Raw genomic sequence first — 21,088 nt, 5'->3', positions numbered from 1 at the left:
TGCCGGCCCTTTCAGCTGTGAGTGGTTTACATTAGAACTTTCATAAACGCTAAGTAGAGGGAAAAGAACTTGACTTAAATATATAACACCTTGCATTTAATAAAACAATTTATAATTTAACATTCAACATTGAACTCCAAAATTCCCCGAAGCAATGCCCCAAGCAGGAAAATTTTAGACCGCCGAGAAGGAAGATTCATGGAAAGGTGAAACAAATCTTCTCTTTTCCGGTGGTCCTTAGCGGGGCAGTCTAACTCATGGGGCCTACAAAAGCCTGGGAGGGCAGGGGTTCTGCTGCCACAAGCAAAACAGCTTGCTGCAAAATTCTCCTGCCAAAGAGGCTGCCTCTGCTAAGACAGTCTGAGGGTACTGACTGAGTGAGCTCTCTCTCCTGAGCCTGGAAAGCATCGGAGAGGCCCTTCAAGGCAACTTCTCAACCAAGTCTGAATCGATTTGGGCTTCTCGGATTCGGCTGTTTTAAACCCTTGGGAAGTTCGATTCGGCTCAGATACGCCTCAAAAGTGCCCGAATCAGCATGCCTTTGAGTACTTTTCATCTTATCTGAGCCAGATTGCCCTTCCCTATTCCTCAAGGGTAGGGACTGAATTATTGCTTTGGCAATTACACTGGGGGGCAGATCCAGCTACCTGGCATGTAGATCTGTTGAGGCCCAGCCATGAACAAGCAAGTTAATAGGAAGCCCTCTACCTTCTTCCTAATATAAAATTAACTTTGCCTGGATTAACATCTTATAACAACAGTCCTGCAAGGTATATTAGACAAGAGGGAGAGTAACTAGCCCAAGGTCATCCAGAGCAGGGGTAGTCAACCTGTGGTCCTCCAGATGTTCATGGACTACAATTCCCATGAGCCCCTGCCAGCAGGGGATCATGGGAATTGTAGTCCATGAACATCTGGAGGACCACAGGTTGACTACCCCTGACCCAGAGAACTTCCACAGGAGAGTGGGAATTCGAACCTGGGTCTGATAGCCTGCAGTTGGACATGGTTAAGTCCACATGCCTAATTCAAGGTTCTATGCTTTTCTTCTACTGGCTATATCCAACTTTAGATGGTTTGCCCCTCCACAAGGGAAAAGGAACAGATCTTTGGACTTAACAGAATTTGGGCATGGGTTTTGTTTAATAGGAGAATTTCCTTGGCACAGCCAGGCTCTGAAAACATGAAAATATTTTCTGCAGGATGGAGTATACTGAAAGAGCCATCCCTGCAGTGTGAAATATCTTTCCCAGGGGAAGAAAAACAGCCATCGTTCATCTGCATACATTGATTTATTTCAATCTAAGCCAGGGTTTCTTCTCAGCTCTGTGCCCTCCTCCCTTGAGCAGCTGGTTCAGTACCTTCCCCTTCCCTCTACTTACAAGTGAACATGCTGGAACTTCTTCTAACTGAAAGAGAGGAAATAAGAAAAGGGGAAACAATAAGGAAAGAAGGGAAAATGACAAAGGAACGAAGGAATGATGGCAGGAAAGGGAAGGAAAAGGAAAAAGAATCTGGAAGGGAGGGAAATAATTTGTATGCAGTCAGTTCTTATGAAGTATTTATGTTCATTTCCTGTTTCTTTTTATCGTCTTGTTTCTCATCATTTTAAAGAGGTCACAGAGCTTACTTAGGGCTGCCAACTGTAGATTTGGGAGTTGAGCCTGAAGAGGACAAGGCTTGAGGTGGGAGGGGCCTCAGAGAGGTATCATGCCCGAGACTCCGCCCTCCAGAGCAGCCATTTTCTCCAGGGGAGTCTGGAGATCAGCTGAAGGTTGGCAGCCTGACTCCCTGGGCCCTGCAGCCTAAGAATACCTTTCCCACCACACTGCCTTTCCCCTCCCTGCCTAAAAGGCATCTTGCTGCATGTGGGAATATCCTCTGGACTCTAGGCCCATTTGCAAATTGCCCTTTGATGGCACCGAGGCTGATTTAAAAAGCAACAACAGGCAAACAAGTCAAACTGCAGCAAAGGGGGGAAGTAAAGAAATCACCCTGCAAACTTTCAAGGCACATTTGCTCCATGGTAGTGTTGGGCTGGGGTCAGGGCCCTAGGAGAAGAATGACCCTAAACTCTAGAGCCAACACTTGTGTGTTAACTTAGCTTCACTGTTTCTGATACTTGACAGCTCTTCCTCACTGCAACGGGCGAATGCAGGGGGAGAGGAGAGGGGAGGCTGTATCAACCCCCTCCCCATCCCTTCCCACAGCCTACATCATGGAAAATATTTCCAGGCGCCAACAAAACTCACTGGCACGTCTCCCGTAAGACGGCCGATTCCCCGTTGCTTGTGCTAACGGCAGGCTGAGAACTGAACACAGTGTTCCCCCCACCTCCAACTGGCTCAGCTGGTCCGATCTCCATCCCTCTCTTTTCTTGGGTCAGTTCTTTATCCCCCCCTCCCACTCCGGCCGCTCCTTAACAAGCACGGGGAGGTTCAGGACTGCAAATGCGAGAGGCCTGGGTGACGATCGCCCACTTCTCCGCCACTTGGCACGTTCTGATCCCAATGAAAGACTCCTTGCCATTGTTTCAAGAAGGACAGAAGCAGCTGTCTGCATCCTTAAGCAGTCTGTTCTCACAGGTTTTATACAGACAGCAGTCAAGAGCAGGAACCGAACTCTGAGAAATGGCCAAAAAAGCTTCAAACAGTGATGCTGCTGATCTTCCAGGACCCAAGCACTGGGGAGGGGGGCTGCTGGGCCCCGGGGAGCAAGGGGGGGGAGAGGCCAGGTCCACCTGCAAGTCTGTCGCCAGGATGGAGTTGACTTTAGATTTTTGTTCTCCTTTTACTACATGTGACTGTTGTTATGCTACATGGAAACTCAGCTGGGGAAGGGTTATCTGCCCCATTGGGGTACTAGAGGTAAAGCATGTGGTCAAATTGCAACTGCCTTAAGGTTTTCAAGGCAACTGGTTGTGGTTTTCAATATAACCAGAGGATTGCCATTGCCTGCCTCTGCCCAGCAGCCCACATCTTCCTTGGTGGTCTCCCATCCAACAACTAACTAGGGGCGGGCGACTTGGTTCAGATGCCTGAATCTATTTAGGCTTGATTTGATATTGGGCAAATCTTCCCAGCATGGCTGTGTCCACACCCACCTGGGGTCCCTTCCCTTTCCACCCCCCCAGGCCCATCATTGGCCATTTTGGGAGGGGTTGGTGGGTTGACACAACTCTATATGGTCAATATCACCTGATAAATGTTTAACAAATGTTAAAATACATATATAATTTTATATATAATATAAAATTAATTAATCCCCCCCATTCCACTTTCAGTCTGAATCAGATTGTCTACTCTGATCCACAGAGGTTCTCCAGAATCTCAGGTAGATGTTCTTCACAGAACTTCCTTCCCTATCCTTTCAGTTGAATAAAGGTAAAGGTATGCCCTGTGCAAGCACCGGGTCATGTCTGACCCTTGGGGTGATGCCCTCTAGTGTTTTCATGGCAAATTCAATACGGGGTGGTTTGCCAGTGCCTTCCCCAGTCATTACCGTTTACTCCCCAGCAAGCTGGGTACTCATTTTACCGACCTCGGAAGGATGGAAGGCTGAGTCAACCTTGAGCCGGCTACTGGGATTGAACTCCCAGCCTCATGGGCAGACACCTTCAGACAGCATTTCTGCTGCCTTACCATCCTGCGCCACAAGAGGCTCTAGATCTGTGCTATTAATTGCACTCGAAGTAACAAACATGAATAGCATTCAGTAAGCCTCAGCATCATGTATTTCCAAATTGATGTGTTCTATTAGAGGAGACACATTCTGTGACAATTGTGGGAAGGTGCTGAGGCACAGGGATCAAATACGTACTTTACCTGCAGAAGGTCATAATCTGAAACCACCGGTGTTGGAAAAGACCTCTGTCTGCCTAGAGACCTCTGTCTGCCTAGAGATTTAGAGAGATGCTATCAGTCAGTCTAGATAAGCCTGAGCTAAACAAACCAATCACGGAGTTAGTGAACCAAACTTGTGTACTCACAAGTATTTGAAATGTTCTGAGTTCAGGAGCACCCGTTCATGTGCACTGCACTCCTCTGGTCTGACTGTATGGCTCATTGATGCCACTGCAGGAATGCACAAGTGTGCATCTCAGCAAGATACCCTTTTTGCATTGAGATTTATTTTATTTTATTTTATTATTCGATTTCCATACAGTCGCTTGCTGTAGCCTCGCGGTGGTTTACACATAGAATTCTAAAACAATAAAACCCCAATAAAATCCCCATTAAAATAACAATCACAATGGCGACCATAATATCTAGTAATCCCTCCTTGTTCAGGGTGGGGCACTAGATCTAATCTATTGTAATGAGAGCCGGGCCGAGATGAATTTGCATGCAGAATTGCAGACCGTGTGTAAGGCCAACAAAGAGAGATAAGTCTTTGATGTGTGCAAATGACACAAAGATGTACAATTGGCTGCTGTGGGTCTTCTGGGCTGTGAGGCCATGGTCCCGTAATTTCAGTTCTTGACCTTTCGCCAGCAACTGTGGCTGGCATCTTCAGAGGTAGGACGTAGCAGAATGGAAATCTCTCCCTGCCAATATGTGCAATGTTTTTTCCTCTTCAGAACAGAAGTCTAGCCTTTGTATACCAGCCCAAAGTTCATCTGGTCCAGCACCTGATTTCCAGCCTCAGACAACTAAAAAATTCTGGGAAGCATAAAAGTGGCATACCTCTCTCACTGTGGTCCCCCAGGAACTGGTATTCTGAGGTGGATTGCTTCTGAACAAAGAGGTTCCATTTAGCTCACATGAGCAACAGACAGTAATCACATCGATCAGCCTCTCCAATTCTTTTTAAATTTGCTACATCCTGTGGCAGAGAGTTCCACCAGCTAGAGATGAATTTGCTTCCTCCACTGTCTTGGGTCCCATGCCTGTCATTGGTTGACCTATGATGAGAGAGGGAGGGGGGAAATGTTCTCTATCCTTCTTCTCTGTCATCAATCAATCATGTTATAAACCTTCTGCCCCGTCTCCCAAACACACACATTTTTGTCATTAATTTCATCAACAGAAAGCTCCAAATGCTTCAACCTTGATTCACGACATTTGATCTTGGCCAAAAGGCATTTATTCACTGGAAAGGCTTTCAAACCTTTCACCAAGTTGGATGGCTTTTTCTTTCCAGCTTTACCACTTCCTTTATTTTATGATGGGCCAACCAGAATTTTGCATACAACTTTGAAGGGAGCCAAAGAAGTAAATTGCATGGAAAGGGCCCTGACTGACAGCTAGTAATGGAAGTTCAGTGATATGTGGCATTGTGCCCTGGGCCCAATCCCTGTGGAGATCCTGCAAATTTTCCCATTGTACCCTGCAGAATATCATGTACACCCAACTGTTTAGGGCTTCTGGGATTCAGAAGAATGACATTGCATTTAGACATTGCACACTTAGAAGTTTGACCAGCTTGTGGACAAGCCAGAAAAACAGAATTGCTACATTTCATGGACTGGTTTACAAACTGCAAGGAAGGCAGTAGATTGTAGGAAGGCAGCCATTGTAAGCTCATGCTTGCTTGTCCATAAACCAGCCTACCTAGGCAAACAACCCTGCAATATGGAAATGTTGGTTATAGCCAGAATTCCTGTTTAAGGATGTGCAATTTAGTTTAGCCAAATCAATGCTGATTCTGTTTTTTTTTTTTTAATTTGGGGCATTCCCTAAGCTTAACCACCATTCCCCCATGCAAAATATGGCCTAAATCACTGGAACCAAACTAAATTTGGGTTTTGATTTGTGTGATTTGGTGATAGGTTTCAGGGCTCCAAGCCATTCCTGTGATCCTTTTCACTTCCCGTTCTCTATAGGGTGGGGGAAGCAAAAGTGAGCCCTGAAAAGGCTGCCAGTCAATTAAACTGAACAGCTTGACTGGTCTGCTGATCAGTTGTTAAAGTTAGAATGGCCAACAGCAATCTAAACCCTTCCGTTCACTTCCCCCGCCTTTCAAAGGGAGGAAATGGGCCGCTGGCTGTCAGCTGGTGGACTCTGCAGAGAGGAGGGGTGTTCCGAACTGCCCCTCCTCCCACAGCCTGACAAACAGCTGATCCTGCAGAGAGACTTCTCTCCTTGGGATTCATTTGTGCTGTTGGTGAGACTGTGTGGGGAGGGCTGGTTTGAAATGCCCCCTCCCACAGCCCAAGCCAATCCCAATCTCTGTGGGATCAGCTGTTTGTCGGGTTGTTCCGGGAGGACTGGTGCTAATCACCCCTCCCCCCAACCTGACAAACAGCTGATCCCACAGAGAGGCTTCCCTCCAGAGATCAGCTGTTTCTTGGGGCAAGGCATTTAAATGGGTCTATGTGGTTTAATGTATTGTTTTAATTGTGAATTATTGTATTGATGCTTTACACTGCCCTGAGCCAGTATACCAGGCTGGCAGTATATAAATGTAATCAATCAATCTAGGTCTATTTAAATGCTCCTGAGATGAAAGATTTGGCATTCCAGAATTTTTCTAACCCAAATACCAATACTGATATTAGTGTTCGGATGTATTGGTGTATGCCGATTTTTTTCAGTCCAAATCTACCCGAGCCTGAAAAAAAAAAGAATTTGTTTTGTACAACTGCCATGCATACATGGAGCCTTAAAGGGGCTAGTGTCCCCCTGCATCAACTTTCTCAATGAACACATTTGTTATTAGCAGCAAAAGCAGTTTATTGAGGTAGTAATATGAAGCTCATGATTATTCTCACTGAAACTGATTTGATAGGCAATACACTGATCAACATAATCCCTGAAACCCCCACCACCACCCAGGTCCCATTGTTCCCAGAAAAAGGTGGTTTCCCACCATCCCAAGGAAAAGTATGAACTAGTCCTGGGCCCAGTTGCACATTACATCATTTTTGCAAGGCTGACACAAGGCCAGCCTCACCAATAACACCCCGGCTCTCCTCTCCCACAGTTCTATCCTCCCAAGAGAAAATTGGCAATTAGGCTACACAAGCAAGCAAGCAATGCAAAACAATAAAAACAATTACCATCAGTTAACTTTTCCAGGCCTGCTTCCCACTGACAGGTGACAATACATAAAATGACAATACCAAATCATCATGGCAGAAGGCTGGCAATTAGGCAGATCCTGACAGCTAGGGCCTATTATGCACTCACAGCTTACTGCATAGAATCAGAGCAGTCAAGCCTTGAAGTTTGACTTTGGATTTCTGTGTCCCCTCCTCCTGAAATGTTTTTATTCTGAAGCTACAACCCCAACCCACAGGTCTTCCTAAATGGATTGGAAACATCACTTGTGATGAGTGGGGGATGGTGTCCAAATTTTATTTTTTAAAACAATTTATACAATTGCCCTATTGTAGCTGCATAGAGCCTCTTGTGGCGCAGAGTGGTAAGGCAGCCGTCTGAAAGCTTTGCCCATAAGGCTGGGAGTTCAATCCCAGCAGCCGGCTCAAGGTTGACTCAGCCTTCCATCCTTCCGAGGTCGGTAAAATGAGTACCCAGCTTGCTGCTGGGGGGTAAACGGTCATGACTGGGGAAGGCACTGGCAAACCACCCCGTATTGAGTCTGCCATGAAAACGCTAGAGGGCGTCACCCCAAGGGTCAGACATGACTCGGTGCTTGCACAGGGGATACCTTTACCTTTACCTTTAGCTGCATAGTAGCATCAAGTAATTGCCTTCCATTCAAACCCTTGTGGTTTCATTCATTGAATGAAAGGGAACTCAGGCAATGTTAAATTGGCCAAACTACTGTTGATACTGACTAGCGCAATAGCAAAGCTCCCGTTTTTATTGCCAAGCTCCTGGGGATTCTCTGTTGTGTTACCAGCCACTGTGGAAATGGGAAAAGAATCACCCTTCTTCCACCATCCCCCTCTTTTAGAGGTTGTGAAGAAGCTTCTCAGAGAGCTGCTAGAGAACCAAGTTTTCTCCCTGTCATTTCCCCCCACTGAACTGAGACTAGCAATAGTCCCAGATCATAGCTAGACTCATGCTACTTGTAAAAATATATATTAAAATGTAAAAGAGTGAAGGAAAAACAGCTGGCAATGAAGGATGTTGGCGGTAGAGAATCAGCTCTGATACTTCCATAAAAATCTTTATGGATCAGTCCCTTGTATGAATAGTAATACAAAGAAATGTAGTCAAACCAAGTGCCAAGAGTAGATAAACACACCCAGTAGCCGCTGGAAAGTAGCCAGGAGAGCTGTGGGGTCACCGTGACAGGAGATGGGAATAATGCCATGTTTTGTGGGAAAGTGCTTGGTAGCTTGTTCTACATGTGAGCATGGGCCCCCATGCACACACCCACCCACCAGCTGAGCACTGGCCACAACAATGCTCACTGCTGGGCTTGATTGGTGGCATATGACCGAATGCCAGTCTTGACCTCCTCCCTCTGTCCATCTTTTTAGAGCTTGCGAAGAGGCTCCTGAGAGAGCTGAAGCACATGAAGCTAAAGAATTGCAGGGCAACACTACCTCTTGCAAAACATTTCAAGCTTTCCCTATCCATAATCTCCCTCCCCCCAATGATCCAAGTTTTGTGATAAACTCGTATTGTTAGACTCATCCTGCTTGTCAAAAAAACCCAAACTGTACATGCAAACAATAGTGGAGAGGGGAAGGGGGTGGAAGGAATGACTTCAGTGCAGGCAGTGGAATGGCCTCTGAAGGTGGACAGAGGTTGGGGGTGGGAAATCCAAGGGAATCTGTATGCTTTTGAATTACTTTTGCCTTGGAAATGAAGCAAAGGGGAAAACTGGCACAAAGCCATTCACAGAAAACAAGGCAAAACAGCAACCAGAAGGCAAACTGATCACTGAAGGGAGGAAAGTTAGTAAAGAACAAAAAAGAAAACCTGACAGACATGCACTGTAAAAGTGAGGGGAAACAGCCATGCATAATCAACCTTGGAATGATTTGCCTATAGATTCCAATTGCTGAGAAATGTTCCATTTGAGGTTGCTTCCTCTGCTGGCCATTTTGCGATATTCAGGAAAAAGCCATTCCAAACCAGTCTCTCCCATCCAGCAAAACTCAAGCAGTGGCCAGCAGGGTCTTGTTTGGGACAATGTGATTAAGAAGGTGCTTTGACATACGTGGTGCTAATCTTAGGAGAAAGACCGGAAGGGAAGCAGCAGTACATCCTCAAACCTCACTGTGGAGCCACTATCGGCTCTGTTGCAAAAGAACTAGGCATGGAACTAACATGATTTTCACAAGGATGAGTAGCCATGTTGGTCTGAAGTAGCACAATAAAATCAGAGTCCAGTGGCTATGATGGTCAGTTCATAGTCTGAGGAAGAGTGCTTGCACTCGAAAGCTCACGCCTTGAATAAATCTTTGTTAGTCTTAAAGGTGCAACTGGACTCTGATTTTATTATGATTTTCACAAGACAACCAAGATTGGCTGAACTGGGTAGTTTTTAAAGAACTGGAAATAGTACAGGTGGGAGTGATGGAGTGAAGCCTCTTCCTGTGTGTTCTGGTCACAAGCAGAAAATGGCCCATGTGCATCTGGGGGGCATGTAGTTAGGATTGCCAACCTGGGATTACAAGGGAATCTCAAGGCACCTTAAATCAATTCCCCTGGCCACTTTGGAAGGTGGACTCTGTCATTATACCCCATTGAAGTCCCATCCCTCCCCAAACCCTGCCCTCTTCAGGCTCCAGGCTGTCATCTCAGCTCCTGCCTTTCTTTATGGTCTACACAAGGTGGGGCCACTGTAGTTAAGGTGGGGGAAGGGAGAGAAAGGAGGGGGAAGGGTGCAGGTGGTGATGTCTCTTCTGGGTGACATGTCACGTCCAGGAGGCATGGCCAGATGACATCACTTCCGGGGCACCTCAAAGCCTGAAAAATTATTTCAGGCGCACCCCCACAGTCACATTTGCTGGCAAGGGCTCATGGGAATTGTAGTCCATGGACATCTGGAGGGCCACAGTTTGACCACCCCTGCCCTAAAGCCTCTCTTTCTGCTGTTTCTGTGACCCTGTGGAAAGTAAAGCCTGCGTTTTACTGGGTTTGCTGCCAGATGGAGGCACACAAGCGGATTCCTCCGCATATGAAGGCAAGTTGGATTGTGCAAGGCATGTCTGCAAGGTCTCGCATGTGTGGCTCATTATGCGTCAAAGGCTGCCCAAGTTGTTGCACATGGGCACTAGCAGTTTTCAGGCCTTGCAAGCAGCCTTTAATTGCTGCCAGATGGGACCGCTGAGCCCTGGGAGACTGTCTTGGAGGCAACTGGAAGGAGGCTTCTCTCAGCAGGGTGGAGTGGCCAGTAGAGACAGGCATGTGGGGAAGGCAGCTTTTTGGGGTTTTTTGCCGTTCTTTTGTTTGCTCCACTCTGCCCACCACCACTTAAAGTTGTGGGTTTTCCTGAAGGCATCAAGCTCTCACTTACACATTCCGGAGTCCATCAGCGTGTATCACAAGGACTTTGCACCAGAAGCAGGATTGCCAACTTAGTTCAGCAGTGGAATAGGCTGCCTAAGGAGGCGGTGAGCTCCCCCTCACTGGCAGTCTTCAAGCAAAGGTTGGATACGCACTTTTCTTGGATGCTTTAGGATGCTTAGGGCTGATCCTGTGTTGAGCAGGGGATTGGACTAGATGGCCTGCATGGCCCCTTCCAACTCTATGATTCTATGATTCTATAACTCTGGTTTAGTGAAGTTTAGGGGTGGTTGCCTGAAGAGGGCAGAGTTTGGGGAGGAGAGGGAGTTCAGAGAGGAGATGTTACCATAGATCCTGCCCTCCAAAGCTGCCATTTCCTTCAGGGGAATTGATCTCTGTAGTCTGGAGAGGAGTTCAAATTCTGGGGAAACTGCAGATCTGACCTGCAGGTTGGTACCCCTGTTCCGATTGTGCCAAGAGATTCTAGTGAATACGGTGACATCACTTCTGGGTTTGCCCTGAAAATGACATCACAACATCAATGTGACACTGATAATTCAGACTGTAACACCCCTCCCCCTACATTTCCTGGCACAGATGAGGGTGCCAAAAATGGCTAAAAAACACCCTAGCCTGATCTTTTGCTTTAAATGTCTTAAATCAGTAAGTGAAGCATAATGTGGAGATAAATGTTATCCCTTAGCTGCCATAATCCGAATACTATTTATGGCACACTTGCACTAGCTAAATGAAAAGTTGGCAACCTTAACCGTTAATGTGCTGGTAGGAACTCAGCCAGGCCGTGGCTGTAGCACAAGAAGAATAAATCCATCATTCTTCTGACAGAACAGCCTTCTACAAATGCGGCAACTCATTTGCTGAAACAATGAATTATAGTCTGGAATTATAGCTGGCTGGCTCCCATTACTTGATGAAGACCAAGGCCAAGAAGTTTCCAGAAAGGGGAGCCATGTTGGTCTGCAGCCGCAAAATCAAACTGGAATCCTGTGACACATTTAAATTGTAGAAGAGAGCCAGTTTGGTGGTGTGGTTAGGAGTGTGGACTTCTAATCTGGATTTCTAATCTGGTGAGCCGGATTTCTAATCTGGGGAGCTCCTTCTCCACATGCAGCCAGCTGGGTGACCTTGGGCTCACCACGGCACTGAGAAAGCTGTTCTGACTGAGCAATAATATCAGGGCTCTCTCAGCCTCACACACCTCACAGGGTGTCTGTTGTGGGGAGAGGAAAGGGAAGGCGATTGTAAGCTGCTTTGAGACTCCTTCGGGTAGAGAAAAGCAGCATATAAAAACCAACTCTTCTTCTAGTATAAGCTTTTATGGACTAGCGTCCACTTTCTCAGATGTAGGCCCTGAGTCCCTGCGAGACAGATTTATATGGGAGGCTGTAGAGGGAAAGAAATGTGGTAGGGTTGCCAACCTCAGGTTCAGAAATGCATGGAGATTTGAGAGTGGAGCCAAGGAGGAGAGTGGTTTAAGGAGGGGAAGGACATTGGTACGCCTTTCAAAGAAGCCATTTTTTTCCAGGTACAGCTGATGGTAACAGGTCCTGTAATAGTATTTATTTATTCATTTATACTGTCATTCTGCCCATTGGGGACCCAGAGGGGCTTTATCTTATTCTCCTCTCTTTCATTCTATCTTCATAAATTAGGCTGGCCCAGGGTCCCCCGGCAAGCTTCCATGGCAGAAGGAGGGGATTCAGAGCTTGATAAACTGGATTCTTACCTGATGCCTCAGCTGCTGCTCCACACTGGCTTTCCCAGTATTGTCGAAGTCAGCCTGTCTCAACTTTTTTACCATTGAGAACCCCCTGAAACATTTTTCAGCCTTCGAGAAACCCCAGAAGTGCTGCAATCCTGTAGAATATGGTCAGGAAACATAGCTGTGTACATGCCCACCCAGAGCCCCTCCCCTTCCCCCTCCCAAGCCCACCATTGGCCATTTGGGGAGGGAGGGGGGCAGGTCAACATGACCATATATGGTCATATCACCTGATAAATGTTTAACAAAATTTAAAAATATCTATATGTATATATTAAAAATTAATTCCCATCCATTTGGGAAATTCTTCCAGGGATGTCAAGAAACCCCTGGGTTTCACAGAACCCTGGTTGAGAATGGCTGTTTTTGAGGGGATCTGGATGCCCCAGGTTAGCTTGATCGCATCAGAAGTTGGGAGTTAAGGGGGGATCACACTAGGAATGAACCACAAGGAATTCTGGGATTCTACTCACAGGCAGGCAATAGCAAACCACCTAGAATCATAGAGTTGGAAGGGACCTCCTGGGTCATCTAGTCCAACCCCCTGCTCTATGCAGGACACTCACAACCCTCTCGCTCATCCACTGTCACCTGCCACCTCCTTAAGCCTTAACCTATGAGTCTCTTGCCTTGAAAACCATCTGGGGTTGCTGTAAGCCAGCTGCAATTTGACAGCACCACCTGCACCTTTGCCTGCCTCTGCATAACAACCAGGAGGACTTCCTTGGTGGTCTCCCATCCAGGGGCTAACCAGGGCTGACGCTGCTTGGCTTCTGAGATTCGACAAGATCAGGCTAGCCTGAGCCAGCCAGAGCAGAGGGCTCCTAGGCACTGCCTTGATTTCCTCCACATGTTCGGCCTCCTTTCCAACACCTGCCTTTGTGGCCCTCTCTTGCACTGACCCAAACACATTTGCAAGTTTTATGGAAAATCCTCGGCCAGACAGACATGTGCTCTTAGGTAGGATAATTGTAGAATATGAAGGATTTATGGCATCCTCCCTCCGCGACAAGTACATCCCACCCAAAGTTGGTTTTAATAATGTGTTGCTCAACGCAAAGACTGAAGAACCCCAGTGGGGGGCACAATGTGGCCAGACGGAGAGGCTGTTTTCACAAGGGAAACAGACCCCGCTTTCCCCGACCTGCTTCCAATTATACAATGGCTTATATATTTATCATAAAAGATGGCAATATAATTATGTCAGCACTGTGCAGCTACGGAAAAGACAATAACGTGATTGTTTGCGCTGCATTCTTTCCCAAGCAACACAAAATTCTGGCTCGGCTTTTTGCTGTCTCTGTTCTTTTTCTAAGAGGCTGGAGGCTGGTTCCCGTGGATTTTTAAAACGGCCAGTTATGCTGCAAAGAGGGATTCAAAGGAAAACACTCTGATTCAGAGAAAGAGACCCCAGAAGGGAAGAGGTCTTCCTTCTGGGCACGGCCTGGTAGAGCACGAGGCATTGCAGGCTTAGATGGCCCATCTTGAAATCTGTTTTGCACCCTGTGCCACCTAATCTAAATGTTGCAACCTTTCCAGGAAGGTGAACACATTGCAGACTCAAAGCTTTCCCACTGTGCGCCGAAACACCTTTCTCCTCCCCCACCCCTAGCTAGGGTTGCCAATATCCAGGTGGGGCCTGGACACCTCTGGGAGGCTCTTCTGGGAGGAGGCCTCACTTCAAGAAGGACGTAGATAAAATTGAAAGGGTACAGAGGAGAGCGACAAAGAGGATGTGGGGCCAAAGGACCAAGCCCTATGAAGATAGGTTGAGGGACTTGGGAATGTTCAGCCTGGAGAAAAGGAGGTTGAGAGGGGACATGATAGCCCTCTTTGAGTATTTGAAAGGTTTTCACTTGGAGGAGGGCAGGATGCTGTTTCTGTTGGCTGCAGAGGAGAGGACACGCAGTAATGGGTTTAAACTTCAAGTACAACGATATAGGCTCGATATCAGGGAAAAAAATTTCACAGTCAGAGTAGTTCAGCAGTGGAATAGGCTGCCTAAGGAGGTGGTGAGCTCCCCCTCACTGGCAGTCTTCAAGCAAAGGTTGGATACACACTTTTCTTGGATGCTTTAGGATGCTTTGGGCTGATCCTGCGTTGAGCAGGTGGTTGGACTAGATGGCCTGTATGGCCCAACTCTGTGATTCTATGATTCTACCTCCCAGAATGACAACTGATTTCTGAACAGCAGAGATCAGTTCCTCTGGAGAAAATGGCTGCTTTGGAAGGTGCAGCCTCATACACTATTAGGGTTCCTCTCCTGGCTCCATCCCCAAATCTGCAGGGTTGTCCCAATCTAGAGTCTGCCACCTTACATCCTGGCTCATGTGGAACATCCATCCTGATGAAGTTCTGGGCAACTTGAAAAGTTGTTTATTACTTTGTGACAATTTCTGTATGAACTTGCTTTTATCAAGATAGTTTATAGAAGTAATAGAATTGGAAGGGGTCCATAGAGGCCATCTAGTCCAACCCCCTGCTCAATGGAGGACCAGCCTAAAGCATCCAGGGTGAAGATCTGTCCAGCTGCTGCTTAAGGACGGCCAGTGAAGGGAAGCTCACCACCACCTTTGGCAGCCCATTCCACTGTGGATCTACTCCGTCTACTTCCCCTCCCTGATATCTAGCCAGTACTATTCTAAAGGTAAAGGTAAAGGTATCCCCTGTGCAAGCACCGAGTCATGTCTGACCCTTGGGGTGATGCCCTCTAGTGTTTTCATGGCAGACTCAATACGGGGTGGTTTGCCAGTGCCTTCCCCAGTCATTACCGTTTTACCCCCCTGCAAACTGGGTACTCATTTTACCAACCTCGGAAGAATGGAAGGCTGAGTCAACCTTGAGCCGGCTGCTGGGATTGAACCCCCAGCCTCATGGGCAAAGCTTTCAGACAGCTGCCTTACCACTCTGCGCCACAAGAGGCTATTCTGTGTGTCATTTAAACCTATTACTGCAGGTACTCTCCTCTGCTGCCAGCAGGAACTGTTCCCTGGCCTCCTCCAAGTGCCAACTAAAACTTTTGTGAATACTCTGGGGGCAGGAGAGAGTCCGATAGGGAGGTCTTTGTATTGATAGTGGTTTCCTTGTGCAAAGAAGTACAGGAAGCATCTGTGTGGTGGAAATATGGGAATATGGAGGTACGCCTCCTGCAGATCAAGGGAAATCTGAAAGTCACCTGGTTGGCCTCCGCAATCGACTTTAATGTCTCCATGCGGAAATGACATGATTTTACGTAACGGTTCAGGAATTTTCAGTCTAGAATGGCCTGCCAATCCTGTGTTCTCTTTGGAATGGTGGAAGAAATAGAGCAATCATGTCCTCTTTCAACATCCTCTTCTCCCTCAGACTTTTCTTATAAGACTTGGTCCTCAAACCCCAAATCATCCTCATCAGTCTCCTCTGCACCCTCCGAATTTTGTCCACATCCTTTTTGAAGTGAAGTCTTCAGAACTGCACACAGTACTCCAGGTGTGGTCTGACCAGTGCAGTATACAGTGAGACTATGACATGTTGTGATTTTGATGTGATGCCTCCGTTGATTCAGCCCAAGACTGCATTGGCCGCCTTTACCACCGCATCACACTGTCTGCTCACATTTAGCTTACAGTCCCCAAGTATCCCAAGATCTCATTCACACACACTGCTGATCAGAAGGGTATCTCTCATCCAGTACGGCTGTTTCTCATTTTCGTGACTCAGAGGTAGAACTGTACACGTATTGAATTGCATCTTGTTCTCATTTGCTCATTTTTCCGGCATGTTCAGATCTCGGTGGATTCGATCTCTGTGTTTGCCACTCCTCCCAATTTGGTGTCATCTGCGGATTAAATGAGTAGTCCTTCCATCCACTCAGGCTGATAATTGATAAATATGTTGAAATGTACTGGACCCAGCACAAACCCCAGCACTGCTCACCGCCCTCCAATCTGATGAAACATTGGCAAAGGCCACCCTTTGGGTGCAGAGTTCTCGCAAGCTCCTTAGCTACCTAACCATCTTCATCAGAGAGCCAGTTTGGTGTAGTGGTTAGGAGTGCGGACTTCTAATCTGGCATGCCAGGTTCGATTCTGCGCTCCCCCCACATGCAACCAGCTGGGTGACCTTGGGCTCGCCACGGCACTGATAAAACTGTTCTGACCGAGCAGTGATATCAGGGCTCTCTCAGCCTCACCCACCCCACAGGGTGTCTGTTGTGGGGAGAGGAATGGGAAGGCGACTGTAAGCCGCTTTGAGCCTCCTTCGGGTAGGGAAAAGTGGCATATAAGAACCAACTCTTCTTCTTCATCATCTGAAAACCCAGTCTGCAGTCCTCCAGTTTACCCATCAGAACATCATGGGAGCTGGCAACCACAGTCCTCTGGGAGGCTGTTAACTCCATGAAATCACTTCCACAGCCCCCCCCCCCCCACACACTTTCCCTTGAAGTACCATCAGATAGCAAGTCAAGTGAAAGGCAGCATATTTAAAGGTTGATTCCTAGCACTTTGTTCTAGCATGAAAGCTTATGAAAACATAAATGGGGGAAGAGGGAGGATATAAGGAAAACTTCCGCAGAAACATGCTTGGAGAGGATAGTTTTGCTGCAGCATGAAAATAAATTAGAATGAGAGCCAAATCCCAAGTTTGATTTCTGTTCCCAGCGGCAGTTGCATAATGCTCTCATCTAAATTTTATAAGGGAAGTATAAAATCGCCTGCAAAAATTTAAAAAAAAAAAGTGACTCAGTGTAAAACGTTGACCTTTGCTATGGTTTGATTCAGAGCCAGGATGCCTCACTTATTGGAAGTGTAAATTACCCTTCCAGGTTTGCTGGAAATGTAGGGCCCTTGATTATTTAAACAGAACTCTAATTAAAACAACAACAAAATGTTATCTGATAGGAAAAGCAAAATAGCTGACGGCTAGCAGCCAAATTGGCAAACCCATCTTCCATTCTCCATATCCCTCTCTACTGCTGCAGTTTGCTAAGCTTGCTGTAATGTCATGGAGTGTTCACAAACATACTGGAAGTGAGAGTAAGTGGGCTTATCCACAGAAGTGTAAGCCAGCACATGTTAGCCTTGTAAAGAGCCACAAGATTCCTGTTCCTTTTTACATAAAGGGAGTGTGGGTTCAGGAGATGTTGGATTTAATTCCCAATTCAGGCTGCATGTAGAGCTCTGTTAAATAAGGAACTGGGCGCTAGGAACAAACTTCCTTTGAGTCATCCCAGAAATGATGGAGCAATTGCTTTATACATCTGAAGTGGTGCAGTAGCACCACTCAAGGACCCATGAAGGCACTACAGCTGCTGATCAGGGAGAGTGCTCTTAAATAAGGGTCATTGCACTATGCACTGTATATATTACCCTGTTTTTACTAAACTGATCTGCTACTCAGTTGCTCTGTTGCTTATGGTGTTCCATACACTGTTGGTTCTAATTTTGTAATTGTTTTTAATCTCATTGAGAAAGGACAGCAAATAAATGAAAGAACAGTGGTGTCCAGATGTGCCAACTGGTGACCTAGACTCCTCCCAGAAGACCCCTGCTGGCCGGGGGAGTGGGAGCCTGATGGAACAAAGGTGGCTGCAGCAAGGAAGATGGCGGTGGAAAGAACAGCCCTTGAGAAGAACCAGGGGCAGTGGGTACAGCAACGTGGGCTGGCATCCCTTGAGACTCCCAGTGTGCTGCAATCCCCCCCCCACCAGAGGAACTGATCTCTCTTGGCTGTAATGTGATTTCAGTGGGTCTCCAGGTCACACCTAGAGGTTGGCACCCCAGAATTGCTAGGGTGTGATGCCACAGCTCCCCTCCTCTGGCATGCAGCATCCCTTTTCTCCAGGGGAAGTGATGGGAACTGCTCTATGTGAAGCTTGAGCTGTAATTCTTGTTTATCCCCATCACCTCCTGCCTGGAGAGTGGCATCTGCATGTTAGAGATCTCCCCCTCCCCTCCCTGCTTCGTTAAAGTTCCCATTTCCATCTTCTCAGTGGCCTGGGGGTAGGGTTGGGGATTTCAATTAGAGGCTCCAAACTTTCAGTGTCGCTTAAAGACCCTGTTTTCTAAAGACCCTCTCCTCCAAGTTTCATGAAGACTAGACCAGGGGGTCCAGCTCTAGGGGCACCCAAAATGGTTGCCCTATCCAGCCTTCATTGTATCCAATGGAGTAAGACTAGAGTCTGAATTTCCACCATAGCAGGGGTAGTCAACCTGTGGTCCTCCAGATGTTAATGCTGGCAGGGGCTCATGGGAATTGTAGTCCATGAACATTTGGAGGACCACAGGTTGACTACCCCTGCACCATAGGATACAATGGAGCCAGATAGGGGCCCCTACTTTAGGTACCTAAAATTGGACCCCCTATTCCAATCTTCTTGAAACCTGGGAGGTGTTTACTGAAGAGGGTTGTCAAGCTACCCAAAAGTTTGGAGTCTAACTCAAATCCCCACCCCCCCCCCAAACCATGGAGAAGTCAGAAATAAGGAAATTCCCATTGACTTTAATGGCGCCATTGACTTTAATGGCCGAATCGCTTTGGAGTTGTCCGAAGGTGGAGCCGATTCGGATGACTGTGATTCAGCCATACAAAACTATAGCATTTGCCACTTCAGACCATATTTGGCTGACCTGTGTCCGAAGCAGCCCCGATTCAGACATTTTTTGGCCAAAGAAGCGCACATGCCTAACTAACATGATTAACTTTTCTTGGTAAGTAAGAAGTTTGGCTGGGTAGCTAATACTGGATCAGCAAGTGTGGTCAGAGCACAAACAACTTGCATGCAGGAAGAGAAGACCCAAAAGGGCCCATTTATGCATTTTATTCACATTTTCTGAGTGAAACATGGATGGCAAATATCAAAAACTGCAAGGTCTGCAAAACAATTAGCAAAAATAGCAACATCATCTCACATGCTGTAAGCCGAAGTCCCATGAAGTCCTCCTCTGCTTTGCATGCGCCTTGAATGCATTAATACGGACATTTCAAAAATAAACCCATTCATCACGCAATGGACAGCACGTCAGAAACTATAAAGCTTCCTCCGACGTGAATCCCTTCTACGGGCATGGAAGCGGCTAAGGCAGGAATTCTTGTAGCTGATCTAGCTTCTCCCCTGGGCCAAATATATTCTTTGCTTTGCTTGTAAAGAATATCACTGTTGCTGAAATGCTTATGTGCAGCATCTGAGATGATTCATTCCCAAGAGCGGAAATCTATGACCGTTAGATTGCAAAGATGATCGGTTCTGATGGCATGGAAATTTTCTTCACCCGCCCCCCTTAAAATCCTCTAGTGAAAGGAAAAGGAGATGGGGGAGGGGACTCTCTCAACTAAGTAAGGTTAGGAATGCAAAGCAATGCACATAAATAGCAGAATTATTCAGAATAATGAAGTTTTGGCTTTGATCATCCATGAAGACCAGTCCTTAAACAGTATCACAAATGGAGTGACGGATTCTCTCGGGCAAATCCATTTGGATTAATAAAAACGGCTCTTCTTTTATTAACAAATATTCAATCTGATGGACAGGTCTTTTTTAAATATGACTTTTCCTTACTGCCAAGCCATTTTAGGATCCTGGACTATTTCCGCATAAGAACAAATTTTGAGTCCAGCGGCACATTTAAGACCAATGAAATTTTATTCAAGGTGTGAGCTTTTGTGTTCACACTCACACTGTCAAGGAATGGTTCATACTTATAGGCAAAGTATGAGAGTAAATTTACTTAGAGCGTAATGAAAATGGTTAACAAATTCCAGAGACAAATAGGAAAAACCAGCAGTGCTAACCTGCATTCTTAACATTCCTTCAGAAAGGTCAAATGTCCTCTGTATTTTAATTTATCTCTTCTTTGGAATAATAATTGATCTGAACAAGTAGATTGTAATGTAACTACAACTAGTATGGTGCAATGCAGTTTGGAACGGGATACTGGTATGTTTTTCTCTGGTCTGTGAACAGAGGAGATGGCAAAATGCTCCAGAGAAGATGATGCCCCAAGACAGGGGTAGTCAACCTGTGGTCCTCCAGATGTCCATGGACTACAATTCCCATGAGCCCCTGCCAGCAAATGCAAAAAGGAAGGTACCTTTTTTTCTTTGAGTGTATTAGGGCAGCGGTTCCCAACTCCCGGTCCGGGGACCAGTACCAGTCCCTGGATCAGTCGGTACCGGGCCGCAGCTCTTCCTCGTCCTCCTCCCCAGCTGCTGCCTCGGGGGCTGCTCTGCCACTCTGCCACTTCCTTGGTGTTTGGTTTTATAGGAGGGGTGTTGGTTGAACTGCACTGCTTTTCCAGGGAATGTTTATGGTTTCAGAGTCAATTTAAGATTGTGATTCAGTGTTGCAGCTCTCTGTTGAGCTGGCATTTGCCCTGATGGGGTGCTGGGTTTGGCTGATAGGCACTGCACCTGTCAGCTGGCATTGAGTCCTGGGGATGTTTTGCTCTGTCACTTCTTTTTCTCTCTCCCACCATTAGAGGCATCCGGGCTACAGCTCCAATGCACGGAGAAGGCAGGCAGCTTTCTGCCCCAGATCTAGCCTTCCTGTATTCAGGGTTTGCTGCCTATCAGCTCTGTCCTTTTCAGTACATTATCATGTTGAGTTCTATAACACTGCATCCCCAGAAAGTGGGTGCTTTTGTTACTGCGGATTTGCGTTGTAACGTGATCGTGTTCAAAATAAAAAAATAATTGAGGTAGAGGGCAGAAAGTAGGAGGCAGATTATTGGTCGGAGTTAATATGTCATTAATTGAGGCAGGAAATGGAGGAGGAAGCTGAAGCGAGTCCCGAGCTTCTTCATTGGGTAAATGTAAATTTCCTCCCAGAGAAGGGGGAGAAATTGTGTTTTAGCAGGATTCTCTCTCAAACTGTGCGGCAAACAGGAAGTGCATTCAGATCTGCACCTTAACAGCAAGATTTTGGTTTGTGATTCCATGGAACTGTAGGGCTGCCAAT

Source organism: Paroedura picta, chromosome 5 (assembly GCF_049243985.1).
Source record: "Paroedura picta isolate Pp20150507F chromosome 5, Ppicta_v3.0, whole genome shotgun sequence".
NCBI lineage: Eukaryota > Metazoa > Chordata > Lepidosauria > Squamata > Gekkonidae > Paroedura > Paroedura picta.
The sequence above is the reverse complement of the archived record's forward strand: the minus strand, read 5'-3'. Positions refer to the sequence as shown.